This window comes from Paramormyrops kingsleyae, chromosome 16, assembly GCF_048594095.1.
Source record: "Paramormyrops kingsleyae isolate MSU_618 chromosome 16, PKINGS_0.4, whole genome shotgun sequence".
NCBI lineage: Eukaryota > Metazoa > Chordata > Actinopteri > Osteoglossiformes > Mormyridae > Paramormyrops > Paramormyrops kingsleyae.
In genome coordinates this window covers 27061131-27079995 of record NC_132812.1, presented here as the reverse complement: position 1 = coordinate 27079995, position 18865 = coordinate 27061131, and the positions used below count along the sequence as shown (strand labels likewise).

At 42.2% G+C, this 18865-nt stretch overlaps 4 non-coding genes across 4 annotated transcripts; all 4 read right to left on the bottom strand.

Moving 5' to 3' along the window:
* Positions 1-2849: 2849 nt before the first annotated feature.
* Positions 2850-2922, bottom strand: trnar-ccu (transfer RNA arginine (anticodon CCU)). The gene has a single exon. It is a non-coding gene; the product is annotated as a tRNA-Arg (tRNA).
* A 388-nt stretch (positions 2923-3310) lies between these two features.
* Positions 3311-3383, bottom strand: trnar-ccu (transfer RNA arginine (anticodon CCU)). Its single transcript has one exon. It is a non-coding gene; the product is annotated as a tRNA-Arg (tRNA).
* A 286-nt stretch (positions 3384-3669) lies between these two features.
* On the bottom strand, positions 3670-3742 carry trnar-ccu (transfer RNA arginine (anticodon CCU)). Its single transcript has one exon. It is a non-coding gene; the product is annotated as a tRNA-Arg (tRNA).
* An 836-nt stretch (positions 3743-4578) lies between these two features.
* On the bottom strand, positions 4579-4651 carry trnar-ccu (transfer RNA arginine (anticodon CCU)). The gene has a single exon. It is a non-coding gene; the product is annotated as a tRNA-Arg (tRNA).
* Positions 4652-18865: the final 14214 nt, after the last annotated feature.

Below are 18865 nucleotides of genomic sequence, written 5' to 3'. Positions count from 1 at the left end.
CTCTCCCAGGCATCATGCAGTAACAGCACCACGTTCACCCACAAGCTGTACCGTCACTTGCGGACGTGATGCTGTAACAGTAGCGTGTTTGGCCACGTGTTGTACCATCAGCCCCAGACAAAATGCCATAACAGTACCATGTTCACTTGTGTGTTGTATCGTCACTCCCAGACGTGATGACGTGACAGTAGTGTGTTTGCCCATGTGTTCTACTTTAAGTCATGTGTAGATTTTGCTATCAGCTATGCTAGGCTTAAACAGGAAATTAGCATGTTATATTTGTGAGCTCTTCTGTCACTTTTTGGCATTGTGTTGCCAAATATTTACCCAAAAACGCTCACAGCCGTCTGTGTTCGATTGAGTTCTAACCTTCTGTGCAAATGGCAGAAATCTGGAGCCAGTTGTTTACACTGCCAATCCAATTAGGCTGTGGTTCTGCCTTGACATTAACTCACTAAGGTATGTTTCAGATCTTTGATGTGTCATTGCCTTCTCACTGGTGTTTTCCCCATTTTTCCGCCTCCATAGTCCTCTTGAGCTATGCTTAAATGCAAAGCCGACACATTTCATTGTACATTGTACAGTCATCCTTCACTTTTACACAAAGGTAGCAGATATTGCTACTATTTTTAGTATTCCACAGTTTTTAATAGGAAAACTGAACTTCCATGAAACAGGCAAAAGGAAAAATGTTATATGCAGTCCTCTCCCTGATCTTCTGTTGTCTCCACTCCAGACCCTTGACACCAAGGTACTTGCGAGTATCTTTAGATACTGAGGCTTCTGATAACCGACAAAGACACTGGAGATTTATATTCTCAGACTTATATGGAATGTGAAGAGTGCCAAGATACTATGTCGTATTTTGGTGTGCCCTGCTCCTCTGTCAGTGTGGTGGCCACCAGCTTGTCCAACAGAGTGTCTTGAGGCTTCTTGGCAACAATGGGGCCATCGTGACACCAAAGACAACACGTGGCCCACACAACCTGAGTAACACACACGGGCCTAAACAAAGGTTGCTAAGAGAGTGTAAACAGTCGTCGCTAAGGCAGGAATATGCGATAGCTCAGAGATGGGATTACATTTATACGGAGGGAGTACTGAGGGTCAGAAGCGGCAGAGGTCTCGAAGGTGTTATGGCCACTTACCACGGTCCTTTTGTTCTTCTGTTTCCCAAACTGCATATCTAGGAAAGGGACTGTTGGCAGCTGCCACCTGGGCAGCAAAAACGAAACCGTAGCAGAGCTGTGTCAGTGAAGCATAACTCCATCGAGAATGCCTTGAGATTGTATAGGAGGGTATTAATTAAAAAGAGTCGATCCACTAGCAAACCTGAGCAGTAATGCTGAGCATGAAGCACTCTGCGGGAACAAAAAAGCTAATAATTTTTATGGGAAAAATGGAGAATCTATGAAACTGGGTTAAAGAGCACTGGTCTTTAAACGTCAGACTAGAGCACTATAAATTGTGTGTGAGAAATTCAGATCAGATGGCACTGTCAGCACTGCTGCATGTGTCCTTTACTACAGAAATGTCAGTGTAATTGTAGTAATGAATGACTGGTGTTTCCATACTACAATATGAAATATCTTTATTGCATAGTTGGAAATTTCTTGCCCAGAAAGTAAAGACCCAGACAAAGATATTGTTTTAACCAACCAGATAAGTACTCTGGGACTGTGACGCTTTATACTCAACTGGCTGGTTGAAACAAAATCACAGTCTGGATTTTTACTTTAACCTGAAATTTCCATCGGTGCTTTATTGTCATCTACCCAGCCTGGCTCTGGGAGGACCAACCAGCATCCGACGAAGTTTAGGTGCAGCCCTAAATTAACATACCTAATAAATATAATGATGCCCTTACTGGTTTAATAGTACAGTAGCAAAGAAATTCATTAAATAAACCACGGCAGTCGGGACCCTGCCTGGCTTTGAAAACCAATGCCTGAGCTATAAGGCGACCAGGGCTGTGACAGACAGCAGCTGCAGAATGTCTCTGTACTACTTGAAGCTTAGCGTTCTTAGGGTTCTGGTTTTCCTCGAACTGCAGAATACTTAGTATTTCTACAGTGCAGGGGTCACCAACCTTTTTGAAACTGAGAGCTACTTATGAAGAGCTACCAGTTTGAAACACTCCTCCTAAACTGAATCTAAACTTCATGTATAATAAACATTTTTTAAATGCTTTTTTTTTAGATATTGTCATTTTCAAATGTATATAAATGCAAATGTGATTAAAGAATAATAGCAACAGGATAAAATAAAATTTTAGACACTGCTCACTGGTGAGTTGTGCTATTCTTAGAACAAGTCCGTGGACGACTCATGTGGTCCTTGGGGGCATCCTGATGCCCGCGGGCACCATGTTGGTGAGACCTGCTATAGTGTAATTAATATTCATGTACTGTACAATGATACATGTTTTAAAAGTGACAGGGATTAAGGAATTACATTGCACAAATCACTTCACATGCTATAAAAAAACCACCCCAGATGGGACTTGAACCCTCAATCCCTGGCTTAAGACGGAAATGTCTTATCCATTAGGCCACTGGGGCAGGGACATCACTGACTTGTGGAATATCTCTGTACTACATGAAGCTAAGTGGTTCTATGTCAAGGGAGACTCACTGTTTCTGTATTACTAAATGCTTATAGTGTTTCCTAACTACAGTGTACTCAGTTTATCTGTACTAAACAACGCTTAGTGTTTTCAGGCTGCAGGATACTCGTTTTATTTATACTACAGAATGCTTTGTGTTTTTATAGTGTAATCAACTTTTGTGTACTGTACACTGACATATGTTTTAAAACTGCAGTGCATTCTGCAAATTCATTAAACAAGCCACCCCAGATGGGACTTGAACCCACAATCCCTGGCTTAGGAGGCCAATGCCTTATCCATTAGGCCACTGGGGCAGAGACAGTGCAGATCTGTGGAATGTCTCTGTACTACATGAAGCTTAGTGGTTCTATGTCAAGGGAGACACTGTTTCTGTATTACTAAATGCTTAGTGTTTCCTAACTACAGTGTACTCAGTTTATCTGTACTAAACAACGCTTAGTGTTTTCTGTGCTACATGAAGCTTAGTGGTTACATGTCAAGGCAGACTCAATGGTTCTGTATTACTCAATGCTTAGTGTTTCCTAACTACAGTGTACTCAGTTTATCTGTACTAAACAATGATTAGTGTTTTCAGGTTGCATGATACTCATTTTATTTGTATCTTTAGAGTGTAATCAAATTTTCTGTACATTGACATATGTTTTAAAACTGCAGTGCATTCTGTACATTCATTAAACAAGCCACCCCAGATGGGACTTGAACCCACAATCCCTGGCTTAGGAGGCCAGTGCCTTATCCATTAGGCCACTGGGGCAGAGACAGCGTGGATCTGTGGAATGCCTCTGTACTACATGAAGCTTAGTGGTTACATGTCAAGGCAGACTAAATGGTTCTGTTTTACTCAATGCTTAGTGTTTCCTAACTACAGTGTACTCAGTTTATAAGTACTAAACAACTCTTGGTGTTTTCAGGCTGTAGGATACTCGTTAAATTTGAACTACAGAACGCTTTGTATTTTTATAGTGTAATCAAATTTTCTGTACTGTACACTGACATATGTTTTAAAACTGCAGTGCATTCTGTACATTCATTAAACAAACCACCCCAGATGGGACTTGAACCCACAATCCCTGACTTAGGAAGCCAATGCCTTATCCATTAGGCCACTGGGGCAGAGACATCGTGGACTTCTGGAATGTTTCAGTACTACATGAAGCTTAGTGGTTCTGTCAACGGAGACTCATATAGTCATATAGTTTCTATGTGTAATCAATATAATTTTTCTGTTCTGCACAATGACATATGTTTCAAAACCGCAGTGCATTCTAGAAATTCATTAAACAAAATACCCCAAATGGAGCTTGAACCCACAATCTCCAACTTGGGAGGCTGAAGCCATATAAATTAGGCCACTGGGGCAGAAATGCCATGTAGCTCTGGAATGTCTCTGTGCTACATGAAGCTTAGTGGTTACATGTCAAGGCAGACTCAATGGTTCTGTATTACTCAATGCTTAGTGTTTCCTAACTACAGTGTACTCAGTTTATCTGTACTAAACAATGATTAGTGTTTTCAGGTTGCATGATACTCATTTTATTTGTATCTTTAGAGTGTAATCAAATTTTCTGTACTGTACACTGACATATGTTTTAAAACTGCAGTGCATTCTGTACATTCATTAAACAAGCCACCCCAGATGGGACTTGAACCCACAATCCATAGCTTAGGAGGCCAGTGCCTTATCCATTAGGCCAGAGACAGTGTGGATTTGGGGAATGTCTCTGTACTACATGAAGCTTAGTGGTTACATGTCAAGGCAGACTCAAAGGTTCTGTATTACTCAATGCTTAGTGTTTCCTAACTACAGTGCACTCAGTTAATCTGTACTAAACAACTCTTGGTATTTTCAGGCTGTAGGATACTCGTTTAATTTGTATTTTTATAGTGTAATCAACTTTTCTGTACTGTACACTGACATGTAGTGCATTCTGTAAATTCATTAAACAAGCTACCCCAGATGGGACTTGAACCCACAACCCCTGGCTTAGGAGGCCAATGCCTTATCCATTAGGCCACTGGGGCAGGGAGATCAGGGACTTGTGGAATGTCTCAGTACTACATGAAGCTTAGTGGTTCTATGTCAAACGTATACTTACTGTTTCTGTATTACTAAATGCTTAGTGTTTCCTAACTACAGTGTACTCAGTTTATCTGTACTAAACAACGCTTAGTGTTTTCAGGCTGCAGGGTACTCGTTTTATTTGAACTACTGTACAGAATGCTTTGACTCACTGTTTCTGTATTACTAAATGCTTAGTGTTTCCTAATGCCTTATACATTAGGTCACTGGGGCAGAGACACCATGCGGCTCCGGAATGTCTCTGTACTACATGAAGCTTAGTGGTTCTATGTCAACGGAGACTCGTTGTTTCTGTGTTACTCAATGCTTAGTGTTTCCTATCTATAGTGTACTCTATACAGAATTATTACTGTTTCCATACTGCAGTGTAATCAGTGTTTCTGTGCTTAGGAATGCCTGATGTTTCCATATTACAGTACAATCAGTATTTCTGTGCTGCAGAATGTTTTGTGTATTACCCAGTTCTCTGCTAATTCCTTATCCCGAGCATTCCATGTTTGAATACTATCCAATATTTGGTGTTTTACTACGACAGAACAAACTCTTTCAAAAGTTTTACACAATACAGAGTAATGAAGCACTTCACACTGTGCAAAAGAAGGGAAGAACCAGTGAGCACAGTTATGGCAGTCTGTACCAACAAGGGTGGTTGTTCAGAGTTCAGAAGTCGTGTAAGTCTGTTGTCTCCAAGTCACTGACCTTGTAGTCTTCCAACCAGGCTGGAATCACCCAGCATTTAGTCGGGAAGGGTAATTAAATTTGGCATTCAATTATGTGAACAGTAATGCAATTTCCAAAGGGGAACACTTAATCTGTTCACTGAGGTGTTTAATTACAAGCAAGTGTGTAAACGTAAGATATGCTGTAACAGTGGATTTAGTGAAGAAAATAATTATTGTCTTTGTGCTTCAACACCAAGTAATGCAAAACTTGGCAGGAACTTGGGCCAACGGTATAATAAACATTTCCATCTCAGGACTGGTTCTAATTTTCAGCTAATTGCTGAACAGAGAAAGATTTTTGGTTTAGTTATAGCAAGACTGGCCATAACCATCACAAGAACTGGTACTTCATTTTGGAGCCATATTTTTTCTTACATTTGCTGCAAAATGCAGTTATACATTTCTTTGAAAAGACAGTGAGGTCCATGGGAAACGTTCTTCAGCATTTTAGTTGTAAAGTCGTAACCCCAATTTTCGCAAATCATGTTAACTTAAGAAGGCATGCAAGTTTTATTCCTGCACCAATGGTGCACTAACCCTGCAGGACCTTGAAAACCTCAGGGCCCATACATTGGAAGGCTGCCTCATTAGCAATAAAACCACAGCAGCAGCCTACACTGCCGGGTCTGATCGCTTCTCGATGGCCCTGACCGCCCCCGGGTCCTCCTGCTCCTCGTGCCGTCGGTGTTAATAGAGGGAGCGTGCGTCACACGCCGTCGCACTTCTGAGTTTCGCTTACGGACACGGCGAGAGAAAGTGAGAAGACACAGAGCACCCTTTATCTGGCTTTGTGGAGGACAACAATCTGCTCTCTGCGTAGGAACGCTGAGGACAGGCCACGCCCCCGGAGAGGAGTCACATGCCACCTGGAAGTGGACGCAGTCTTCAGGCTTGGGCTGCTCGGGTGTCCTTAAGCATGGCTTCCCTCAGGAGATGGGCAGGAATATCATGCCTGCTTTGCTTGTTTGTGCTTAAGGGGGCCATACACCTCTCTTTGAGAGAAGCTCAGGTTCTTCAGCAAAGCTACCATAGGCCACCTATGATGTGTAGCTTGCAATGGACTGGTGTCCCCACTCTCACGCCATTTTCTGCATGGGATAGACTGCCACTTCCACACCCATCTACTGGATAAGCACTTATGATAAATGCATAAAATCAATCAGAAGAAACTGTTTTTCTCTGATACAGCATTTGTGATAAATATATGTATGACCAACTGAACTTATAACAAATTATAACAATGTAAAAAAGCTACAGTGAGGTTTTTGGATCCAAGCATGCTGCTCAGTGAGCGATTGTCATACATTTTGTGTAGCACATGTAGCCGGATTACATGATTGTCAGGAGTTATTCATCTGCTTCAAAGTATACAGAGTGTATATTCTAAACAGCAGGAGTCATGTTCATGTCATCCACAGATTTAGATACTCCTACTATTGGTTATAGCTGTCAGCTAGTGGAGAAAGATCTGAGTCAAGAACCCCTCAGGCTTAGTCTCAGTCAGGATCTCCACAAGCCTGGTCTCAGTCAGAATCTCCACAGGTCTGGTCTGAGTAAGGATCTCCACAAGCCTGTTTGGTGTTTCCCAGGTTCTCCAAAGGCCTGGTGTCAGTCAGGATCTCCAGAGGACTGCTCTCAATCTGTTGAGACCCTGACTGAGACTAAGCCTGTGGAGATCCTGACTGAGACCAAGCTTGTAGCGATCTTGACTGAGACCAGGTTTTTATCACATTGTTCCCCACAATGTAATATGTACATGACCCAACCATTCAATGGCAGAAAATACAGGCATGTTTTGGTGAATGTCACTAAACTGTATTTGTGTGTGTGTGCGTGTGTGTGTGAGTGTGTGTGTTGGTGGGGGGTCAGTTATATATTGCATTGTCAGGACTAAATGCCCCCAAAATGTGATAAATACTGTAATTTTGATGTTGTGGGGACCATTTTTCTGCCCCCCACAAGGGGAAACTCAATCTAATAAAAATCTGTAACTGCAATATAAAAACTAAAAATGCCAAAAGTCTTGTATTTTGTCTGGTTACTTACAGTTATTGCTGGGTATGGGTTAGGGTTGTCATGTTGGGATTAGAGTTTTGCCCATACAAATGGATGGAGAGTCTCCACAAAGATATAATTACAAATTATACAAATCTGTGTGTGTGCATCTTCATATGGTCTCATATCTAGAGAACCAACACCCTAGTCATACACATACACACATCATGCAACTGTTGCCCTGTTAGACACACAGCTGACAGAGCAGCTTAGGAAGGATGTTGAAGGAGAGGCCAAGAAAAGATTTTTTTCCCACAGCCAGTGTGCTTAGTGTAGTGCTCAAAGTGAGAGCAAATTATAGACGATGGAGCAGAAAAGGAGATTTTTGCAGCTGACTTCAGCAGAAGAGGTCACCTAATGCAGGCAACTGACCAGAGACTCACATAGAAAGGAAGTGTGACCCCCCCCCCCCATCCCTTTCAGTGTGTCCCAGTACTTCCTGTGACAGGCACATTTTGTTCAGCAGTCATCTCTATCTGTTACCCTGTCTGTTTTGAATGTCTACTTTCCATTTCTCCAATCGTTTCCCAGTCCTTCCTCTGAGTTACCCCATCTGCTTCCCATTTCTCCCATCTTTTCCCAGTCCTTCCTCTTTGTTACCCCATCTGCTTTCCATTTCTCCCATCTTTTCCCAGTCCTTCCTCTTTGTTACCCCATCTGCTTCCCATTTCTCCCATCTTTTCCCAGTCCTTCCTCTGTTTCCCCATCTGCTTCCCATTTCTCCCATCTTTTCCCAGTCCTTCCTCTTTGTTACCCCATCTGCTTCCCATTTCTCCCATCTTTTCCCAGTCCTTCCTCTGTTTCCCCATCTGCTTCCCATTTCTCCCATCTTTTCCCAGTCCTTCCTCTGTTTCTCCATCTGCTTCCCATTTCTCCCATCTTTTCCCAGTCCTTCCTCTCTGTTTCCCCATCGGATTCCCAGTTTTTCCAGTCTTTTCTCAGTTTTCCCTGTCATCTTGTTATTCTATTATAAAGCTCTATGCAGTTCTAGTTTCTTCGGCAGTGACACACATGCAGTTCAGTTCCTGGCTAAATATCCTGTACATTTTGGTTACACTTTACAACACTTCAGTTTTTGCAGCCAATTACATTTCACCCCACAAATTATTAAATTATGATCTTAATCGAAACGGATGTAATAGTGTTATCGGGGATCCATAAGTGGTTATCTTCTGAGTTTACGCTTCTTTGAGTTGCTCAGGGAATTATTGTGGAGATATGCAATGGAATTGATCAAAAGGCATTAGTCTGTTTCTGCATCAGCAGATATTTAGTCAAAGACATAGGCTGGTAAATAATCCTGTCCTTAAAATTCAAATGGGGAACCCAGGAACTGTGAGCTGATTATGCTATCTGCTGGACCACCCAGCAATTAAGCTCTCGTGTACCTTCTTCCTCCTCTCCAGCACCCCATAACTCCATGCTGAACCAATTAAAGTCTGCATTTACATCTGCTAATTTAGATGGTGTCCTGTCAGTTCAGTGAATGACTTTTAGTGCAAGGCCCAGTAATGTATTAATATGGCCCTTGATGTCATTATACAAATGAGGGTATCTGCTCACTTGGCATCAAAATTGTGCAGAAAGTCCAGAGGTTGTAGTCTGAGAATGAAACATTTGAATTTTATGACAAATGTATGACTATTTTTTTTTCATTCATAATTATAGCATTTAGTAGGTAGTTTTTTTGTTGATTAAATTACTGTGAGTGAAGCACAGTGGTTTAATGTGTAGTTTGAGTGGAAACTGTAGGTTACCCTTGCCTAATCTTCAGGTTCTACAAAATGGATTTGTGTGTAATCTACAGCAAGCGAAAGTTATTTATACGTACGTGATTTTTTCGGATTAAGTTAAAGATGACATAAAATCACCCTGTTCTAGCATGAAATCTCGTTATAAAAGCAATTATCATTAGCTAGCTAGAAGAATTAGCTATCTGATTTTGCCCCGAGCAGGGTCACAATGCCGCTGATTGACTGTGTGGACTGTGTCATGTGTGGGGCTAGCTGGTCATAGTAAGTACTGTATTAGCTATAGGCCCAAGTCCTGGAGTCTTTCTCCAAGGAGAACAGCCAGTCAGTACAGGATAGCTAGTGTCTGTGAGATTTTCCTCCCAAAGTCACATGTTTTCCTACCTCATAGCCAATCATACCACAGAAATATGCTCTGCATTAGCAGATGTAAAAACAAACAGGTTGTTCATTGACTTTTAATTAGGCTTTTAAATATGACTAAAAGGATTTAAAATGCAACATTTGCCCTGTAGATCACGCATGCTTAAGAATATTCCATGAAAATTCTTCGGAATGGCACTTTAATCAAGGAAAATACTCTGGCTTTTCATCAAAAGAAATCACAGTTTGTGTTATGCAGATATTGCCCCGCTTGCTGCGGTTGTGTGACCGATGCTCCGCCGTGGTCGCGGTTGTGTTTCAGTTTGTTGGACTTGGCGTTTGATTGTAGCACTACAGTTGTTTGGTGCAGGGGCAGCAAACACAGGGGGGCATTAAATATTTAACACCACGGCACCTCTCTTCACTTAACAGCAATTGCCAGCAGCTCCTTCTATTCCTACTATACAGAGAAGCAACCCTAAATACCCCACAGCCCTGCTTATGATGCCACTGCGCTTTGGTGAAGAGGCCCCAGCTACTGTAGTAAATTTGGTTTCCCACTAAGAGGCAGACTTTCCCCCACGTCATTTAGAACAGGGATCTGACCAGCACCACTCCACCACCCCCACCCCCCAGCACCAAGCCAAGGACATTAATTTCCCTCTTGAATGTTTCCCCTTAAAGCCCGAGTCTTTTTCTGAGCGTTTATGATGATGTTAATGCTCTCTACTTTCATAATTTTAGCTTTTTATTTTAGCAATCATCAAATATTTTGAGCAAATGAATGGTGGTAAGCTGCTCCTTACCTGTTTGTTAGAGGAGAGTGAGGAGGATCATTGGTTAGGATGAGAGCTGACTCAGGTACCAGCTCTTTGACCATACAGCCAGGCAGTCCCAGGTCACAAAGCTCCTGACCCAGTTCCTCTTATGGAAATGTCATACTGTTTTAATGTAAATACCAGTAATGAAAGCATTGCTTTATAACCGGCCGTTCAGTTAATGTTTCCTTTCTGCTCAAAATTAATCCCGCTCATTGAGTTGTCGTAATTCTGGGAGTGTGGAATATTTTAATTATACTTGAAACAGCCTTTGTAACACATATGCCTCTGATATAGAAAACTACTGTCTGTATAATGTTATATATAACTTGTGATCATTGTCTTTTATGCATTTAAGTCATAATCAGTTTCCTTATTTTCATACTGAAATTTAAACTCTGCATCCTGTAACCTCATTCAGCTCCAACTCAAATTCAAAGTCACATTAAATTGAAGAAGAGAAATGGTGTGTGTGTGTGTGTGTATTTATATACACAAATGCCCCCCCCCCCCCCCCCCCACACACACACACACACACTTCATGGGGCCAAAGACTCTTCAAAGACACGTTCTTATGCCTGTCAGTAAATCAGTATGAGACTCTCAGAGCATGTGGGACAGGATGATCTGCTCAGTCAGAGTCATGAACCTGCAACACACTGACCAGAAGGGGCCTCACACATTATTTTCACTAGCCCTGCAGCTCACCTGTTGTTGATGTTTATTATTTAAAAACAAAAAAAAGCCTATTTGAAAATTGGATTTGATGTAGGAAATTGCAGAAGAGCTCATTTAAATCCTGGTCAGCTTAGTTACAAACTCCACACACATTAAGGACAGCATAACATCATAGCATAACTAGTAACAGCTTCCATCTAAGGTAATCATTATTATTGCTATTGTTGTTAATAAACAAACACACGAATGAATGAATGAATGAATGAATGAAAGGAATTCATTATTAGTTCAACTGCAGACTCTCTCAGGTCCACAAGTGAACATGCTGTCATTCGATACCCCAGTTTAACCAAAATGTTAATTAAATGATACAAATGACCCTCTCTCAAGAAAAATCCCGTCACTCAGGGCCAAATGAGTGAAACGGCACACAGCATCTTCACAGCTGATGGCTACCGTTAGCATTAGCTCGCCAGTGATGCATTTCAGCGACCGCCTTTTAAACGCACTCTTCCTCATATGTGTTAAATGGGACGTGCATTAATGTTGCTTGTTTTCCTGTTAAATAGGATCTCTTCCTGAATTTTACTTCTAGTTCATGCACTGTGACCAGAAGCTGAATTGTTGTTGCCGCATGGGAGAGTCAGGAAGAGCGCTGCATCGCGCTCGAACCCTAACCTTTGCGGGATCGCCGTTCGGCGTGTTGGTTTGGGCTCGGGGCCTTTAATACCTGTATGTTTCGGAAATACCGTCGTCGGGGGTTACTGTCACCCCGGAGACTCGCATGCTGATTGGGGTGTAACGAGGACAGCTGTTCCGGCTGGGGGGAGTGATAAGGACAGCAGGGGAGCGTGACTGCTGGGGGTGAGAGGGGTGTTAATATGAACATGTCTTATGGGATCCAGGTATCGTATGTGCAAGACCTGTACAACTGTGTAAAACTAGAACCTCAAACAGGGCCTGGTGTGAACTACAGGAAGCCAGTACCGTCTGCCAGACAGTCCATGATACATATTATTGTACTGTGGGTTTTGTTTACCCTGAAGAAATAAATATGATAATCTAATTACCCAGCATAGAACCTCATATCTAACAAATAACATCCTTATGATTATACTAAATCTCTTATATACATCCAACTAATAAAGCTGGCTGTAGAAAAAGGAAGCTTCTGATGTGCGTTTACATGTTTAATTGTGACTTAAAAATTCATATTTTATTAATAAAATGTGCTGATCAAAAGGCTACATGAATACAAATAAAAATGTTACGCATGAGCAAACTTCAGCTCATCTTGTGATCATGGGCAGGGGGTTCAGTCTGGCTTTTCCTGATCATTTACCTTGTATGAGAGCTGGGAACTGGCCTGGACTGGCCAACTGGAATCTTTCCGGTGGGCTGACGGGTTTGTGGGCCAGCAAAATTCATTGTGTGAGGCCCCCCCGTGGAAGGTCCACCTCCTGCTCAGCCAAATTTATCACGGGGGACCCCAAAGTCCCGGCCTGATTTTTAATCCGACTCTGGCCGAGAGCATAGCTGTCTCCGAGCCGAGTGAACAGCACCGGCTTCACGATGCCTGGGTTCGCCCTCTTTATGTGAAGCAAAGCCTTCCCTGACCCCTTAACGATCCAAGCCTCCAGCATCTTTGTGCTCTATTACAATTATGAATGAAAGTCTTGTGCGCGTGCAATATTTAGAGCGTTTAAAATATTAAAGACAGACTTAAAGCATTTTAAATATTTGTTTGGAATCATATGAATAAAACAGCATCGTCTGCTTGAAATCATGTGAGTAAAACCAAAATCCATTATTAAAGGACCAGTACAGCACTGTGACTGGGAAGCATTTAGCAGGTTCATTAGTGTGAATTGCAAATATTCAGGGGAAAACTGCACAATTTGGAATATTCTGGAAAAGACTGGTCACGTCCTACATAACTTAACATCCCTCTCATCCTGGATCCATTTCAGTTTGTGTACCAGGTTCACAGATTTGCATACGATCCCATCTCCTTTGCAAAGGACCCAGATCTGGAACATCTTAAAAGACAGAACATCTATATCTGGATGCTCTTCAATGACTATCGCTCTGTAGTTGATACTGTTGTTCCATCAAAACTCAGAAAAGTCACATGAGTTTCATCACGGTACTCTGTGTGTTTTCTCACACAGTTCAGTTACTGGCATCTTTAAGTTGCACGTGTGCTCTGGGGTGGGCTGACATCCCGTCTCGGGGATCATTTCCCAGTGCCCTGTGCTTCTTGAGATAGTACACATGATGGAGGAAGAAGGGAGAAGGGGGAAGAGAGTGCAGAGAGAGGAACGCGTCTTACACCACAGGAGCAGGGCTGTATCCAGACACCCCCTGACAAAATGCCACCTTGGGCTCCGTCTGATTTTATTTTCATATTCTAGGCCCCTGTCAAGTGCTGGGCCCCCTGAATTTGCCGGGGCATCCATGCCTCTCCGACATCCCTGGATGGAGGCTGCTGTTTTATCACCTGACTACAGGAAGACTCCGTACCAGTAGAGGACAGAATATAGTACCTCTATCCATGGTGGAGGTGACTGTGAGGAAGAACGCCATTTGTTATGAAGAGATACATGCTGTCTGCGAGTTCACACTCACCAAGCAGCCTCCTGAGGCCAAGAAAACAGCATTGTGGGGGGAAAAAACGCGGCCAAATGCGACTGATTTTGTTTTTAGAAGGTCTGTAGCATTTTATAAGTTCCAGTGTACCACTGTGACCGTGTGACACACATCTTAACACGATGGCTAAAAATAGGGAACGTCAGGCAGCCCCAGCGAAATGCCCTGCCGTGTGTGGCTCTTTCTATTAAATTTTCAAGCTGTTTCGGTTATATATGTAAATGCATACATTTGGCAAGCAAGACCTACTGAATCCAAAACATCTAGCTAAATTATCTGTAATCAACAAATAAGTGGACTAAATCCATTGTTGGTCAAGTAAAACATTCATCAGCTCCCACTTCCCTATGCTGGCCTGGCAGTTAAAGCGTTACAGAAACATGGCAGCCATGTTGACATTGTGCTGAAAGAATCTGAGCTATGAAAAACAAGACACTAGTTATGTCACACCCATCTGGTGCCTCATAGCTGACATAACCAAGTGTGGGCTTGTTGGGCTAATGAACCGCAGGTGAGAAGAATTAGTCAACACTTAAATGGAAAATTACAATGCAACGGAGAAGGACAGCTATAAGACAGTGAGTAGCTGTGGACTGTTATGGTGTCAAGCTGGGGGGGCTCTGTGGGTTTCAGATGGTATTTTAATTAGAGCATGATATATACCTGAATCACTGTCTCACAATTAAAACCCTACTTACTCTCTTAAGGTCACTATGCTCATCTAATTGACTCATCCAGCTGGCCTGTTCAGTGAGAGATAAAGACGTCGTGCTTTTGTGTGGTAGGACAAGGTCCCCCATAGCCTTCAGAGCGAAGAATCCTTCATGCTTGAGAAGTCGTCTTGGTCTCGATGGGGTGCACCGCGGCTCTGAATTCCTGACTGCATCCTGTCTTCACTGCTCCTTCCCACAGAGGTATATTTTCATACCTGCAGCTTTTGATGCCACCTATGTTATGCAGGTATTTTTGTATATGCTTGTAGGCCTGAGGTCTACATAGGATTTATGTGCATGTTTTTCGCTACAACTTTGGCACGCCAGCATACTATAGACACAGCGAACACTGGAATGTGTTTTGGCAGTTTATCTGTACATTTAATTCATTCGTTTGTTTGTTTGCTGATTTAACCTCGGCTACATAATTAATGGATTAACTGATGTGAGTTTTTTTGGCCACCAAGTCAACTGGCCTGATGTTTCTCTTGTTAACCAGGAATTAAATGTAGATTTTAAACATCGGAAGGATTGGCTTCCATGCACCTGGGCTGGGTAGCTCTGGTTTATTGTTTAGTTGGCAACACTGAAAGCTTTTTTGTTTGGCTTTTTTCGTTTGATTTTGGTTATAAATAAAAGCTTTTGTCTGGCCTTGCTATTTCCTGCATGCAACAACACACAGCCCAGCCGGCCTTGGCACATTACAGAATGATAATGAGCAATTCAACGGAGCTCATGGGCTACATTAGCATCAGATAAGCCAGTCCCTTTTTGGAAACCGAAAAATTGGTTTCACCTTCGGTATGACTTACAAATCCATGAATATCCTTCCACTGTCGTGTAATATATTCATGCATAGTAAATCAGAGATCTCATGGCGCCGGAGCTCAATAGAATATTTTTTTTTATCTATTTATTGAGCAGCTTACAGCCATTAAGTTGGCAGAAGCTTATTTATTTAATGAGTCGTGATGAATATTGTAGACCAGAAGAATAAGTGTTTTCTCATAATTAATCACAAACATAAAGAACAGTCAAATATTTGCCACCTGTTAAAGACTGTAGCCCATTGTAGTGATTCTTAGGTATGATCCACCCAAGTTAATCACTTAATTAGCTGCAACCTCTGTTTTGTTTTTGTTTTTTTTTACATTTTTCTCAATTAATAATCTTCAGATATTTCTTCACACCTAGTAATTAACAATACTGTATTTAGGTGCCGTATTTTACTGAACGTGTGCAATGTCACAGGTAATTAACTGTTTGCTGGACCAATTCATGAGCGCAAATGGGATAGATTGAGAATCCAAATGCATCAGCTCTTCCTGGCACTGAGTTTGACAACCCCTGCTGTAGAGCCTTAGGGACTCTCCGGGTGTCTATGGATGGTTCCCAAACCCCATATGTGTCTATGGCAACACTCTCTGAGAGTGTTTTCCATAAATGCGGAATGTGCCCATTCTTATCAAGATAACAAATAAATTAAACAAAACTGGACATAATTGTTTCAGCAGAATTGGCTTTAAAGGGTTGGATGGATGGATGGATAAAGCCTGAAATAGTCACTTTCTGTGTTTTGCAAGTGCAAAGCGTACAATCTGTGTAAATCATGCCGTTTAAGATGTGGCAGCGTCATCGCCAGTCAATCACGGCAGCATTCTCTGATATGTCATTCGAGAAGGAAAAAGGCCACCGTCCCCATTCAGGATTTCTGATCCGCAGCTTCTTGTAAGAGCTCGTCGCTCTGCGGAGGCAAAGTGAAGCCTGGAGGACAGGAAGATGGGAACGGCAATAAAACTGTCACCTGAGATCTGCGTGCCTGAGAGCGATATACAAAACAGCTCATTTTGCGAGGTATAAAATCTCACATTACACATCTTGTAAACATGAACAGCAGCATAAGATTTCACTTTCTGGGGAAATGCCCTTTAAAAATAGGAACGGTTTTTAAATCATCAGTAAATAATGTCTATTACTAAATATCATAAACACCTAACTGGATATTAAGTGGTAATATCTAACAATATATAACATATATATAACATAGTCTATAACACGTTTCATCACAACCGTTTAACATTGTGTGATATCGTTTAAGTATTTCCCTCATTTTTAATAGTTTTTTAAAAAATAATTCAATAAAACATGGCTACTTTGGTTTAAACTTGGTTTTCTTCAGCAAAGTGTGTAACCAGGTATTCAACAGCCAAAACCAAAATGTATTTCTATGTTCAGTATGAAGTTTAAAGCATCACACTAAAATGTAAACTAATGAATTGAAAATGAATGCCTTCATTTTTTTGTTCCTAGATAAGCTCGCACTTTATGAATGAGAAACAGTTCAATATATAAACAGCATATATGTGTGGATGTTGCTCGTTATGCCAATTATTACACTGTTCACCTCATAACGTTTCATCATTGCAGGAACTGGGAAAGACCTGATGGTGAATAATGGATCTGTAGAGCCTTCGGCAGTGACGTAATGTTCTTCATCTTCGGCAACTTGGCTGTATTTTAGTAGAGAGTGTGCCCAGGAATCCCCGACCATCGACATGCTCATTGCTGTGAGTGAGTCACGCCTGATGGCCTCTCTGCTGGCCCGCTGTTCACTGCTTCAGTTAAACTGATCCAACTACACGGGCACCAAACTGTCCTGTCTAGGTGAGCGCATCTTACATAACACACGCACGTCTATCAAAACGGAAAAAACACTGACGTTCTTCTTCGCCAAAATGGCTGCAGCGCTGAGAGCCATTTTCAACTGATGGGCGACAATCGCTAAAATCAGATGAAATCCGCAGGTGCTCCGTTACAATAGCTGTGATGATTTAAGTCTCATGTTCACCTTTTAAAGACGGCGGGGCTCCATTACAGTACATTCAGCTTAACCTGAAATAGTGGATCGCTATGGCATGTTGATTAATTACACATTATTTGTATAGTTAATAGTTCAAGGAGACTGCTGTACTGCTGATGTCCAGGTTAAACGTACATTGACAAAGATTTAGTGTAATATAGTAGAACTAGCCTCCTGCATTTGCAAGGGACCATCACAGAGATGAAAGGACAGTGTAAGTGGCCCTGTGACGTCATGGTTTGTGGGGTCCATTCTCCTCCTGGCTCTTTTCATTGAGTTTGCAAGTTTGCACCAAACTTCCTTAGCATCTCCTCCGCACTATAAAACATTGCCAAGCTGGGTTTGCCCCACGCTTTCCCCAGAGCTCATCTTAGACAAACAAGTGCTATGGATGAAGATGCATAGCTATGTCTATGTGTTTGCAAAGTCTGTGATGAAGGAAATCCACATGTGAGTGTCAGGGGCAGACGGGTACCGGGTGGGCTGACAGGCCCAGGCCACGCTCAGGTGCTCCGGCCCCCTAAAAGAGCGGAAAGTACAAGCTGAGCAAATTCCATTAGTCAGGAATGTTTTCATCAGGGAGAATATTTCTCTCTCTCTCTCTCTCTCTCTCTCTCTCTCTTTTTTTAACCTCAACCATCAGTGGAACAAAAGTAGCCTTGGGACCCCCTGCTCCTGTCTGCTAATTGGCTTGTTGGGGGATTGTAGTTCTAAAAAGAGGCTCCTCTCAGGAGCTGACAGCAGCAGGCTGATAACAGACACTGCCTCCCCGGATCTCTAGCGCCTGAAGAGAACACACACGCACACACATGGACACACACGCACACACATGGACACACACGCACACACATGGAAACACACGCACACACATGGACACACACGCACACACATGGACAAACACAGACACACATGGACAAACACAGACACAAACACGGACACACACGTACACACATGGACAAACACAGACACACACAGACACACATGCGCGCAGACACACACACAGACACGCACACACACACACGGACACACACGCCCTTCCTGTCTTTACTCGCTCTCTCTCTGTCACACACACACACGGACACACACACACACACACTCACACACACACACACGCCCTTCGTCTCTGCTCGCTCTCTCACACACACATTTGTATTCATATATTAGTGGGGACCCTTCATTCATTTCTATAGGAAAAATCCTAATCACATCAATGACAACCCTAAGTAACCAAACAAAAAACAAGACTATTTACATGCTTAGATCTTTGACCATATTCACAATTTTTTTAAAATTAAATCGAGTTTTTATATAATTGAGTTTCCCCTTGTGGGGATGGGAGAAAATGTCCCCACAAGGTCAAAATAACAGATTTTTGTCACCAAATGTCAAAGGTCCAAATGTCCCCACAATGTAGTATATACATGACCACACAGACTATTTCATTCTATCTTCTGTCTTCTGCCTTGGATCCTTCCCTGTTCTGCCTCTTTGATAGAACTTTCCAGCGATTGCCTGCTGATTGTTTCATCATGTCCCATCACCCTCAC